The sequence below is a fragment of the Pteropus alecto genome, unplaced genomic scaffold (genome assembly GCF_000325575.1).
Source record: "Pteropus alecto unplaced genomic scaffold, ASM32557v1 scaffold123, whole genome shotgun sequence".
NCBI lineage: Eukaryota > Metazoa > Chordata > Mammalia > Chiroptera > Pteropodidae > Pteropus > Pteropus alecto.
This window is the reverse complement of record NW_006433950.1, coordinates 3,147,705-3,148,176: the sequence shown is the minus strand read 5'-3', so window position 1 is coordinate 3,148,176 and position 472 is coordinate 3,147,705. Positions and strand designations below refer to the sequence as shown.

General features: G+C 73.5%; 1 long non-coding RNA gene across 2 annotated transcripts in view; it reads right to left on the bottom strand.

The window, feature by feature from the left end:
- The window catches only part of LOC107195451, a 32,726-nt gene extending 32,282 nt beyond the window's left edge, over positions 1-444 (bottom strand). For both annotated transcript variants that reach the window (XR_001516585.2, XR_001516586.2), the window contains exon 1: positions 337-444. This is a non-coding gene — a long non-coding RNA (uncharacterized LOC107195451). The remainder of the gene's footprint in view (positions 1-336) is intronic.
- Positions 445-472: the final 28 nt, after the last annotated feature.

Below are 472 nucleotides of genomic sequence, written 5' to 3'. Positions count from 1 at the left end.
GATCCCAGGCCGGTCGCCGCTCTCCGCCCGCCCCGGGCTCGGAGGCGCCACCGCCGCCGCCGCCTCCCCGCGGAGTGACGCGCCCTGTAGCCAACCGGGGCAGCCGGGGGGGAGGTCCAGGAGGGGTCCTGGGCGGAGCCGGGCCGCCCCTTATCCCACGGGCTCGGGGCTGCTTCTCCCGAAAACTTCAGCCCTAATTGTCCTGGGAATGTCCGAGGTAGAGAAAGGGAGCGAGGGAGGAAGCGAAGGCTGGAGGATCGGGGCCCTCCGAGGAGGATCGGGGTGGCGGGAGAGCTGCCCCTCCCCCCAAACCCCAAACCCATCACGTTCCCAAACCTTTCCTCGGTCCTCTTCTCCGCGCCCCCGCGAGCCCGGGATCCAGGGGCTGGAGAACTCGGGGCGAAGGAGCGCCGAGCCAGGCGGCGAGCGGGCGGGAGGCCGGGCCGAGGGCGGGAGGCGGACCGGCGTGGGG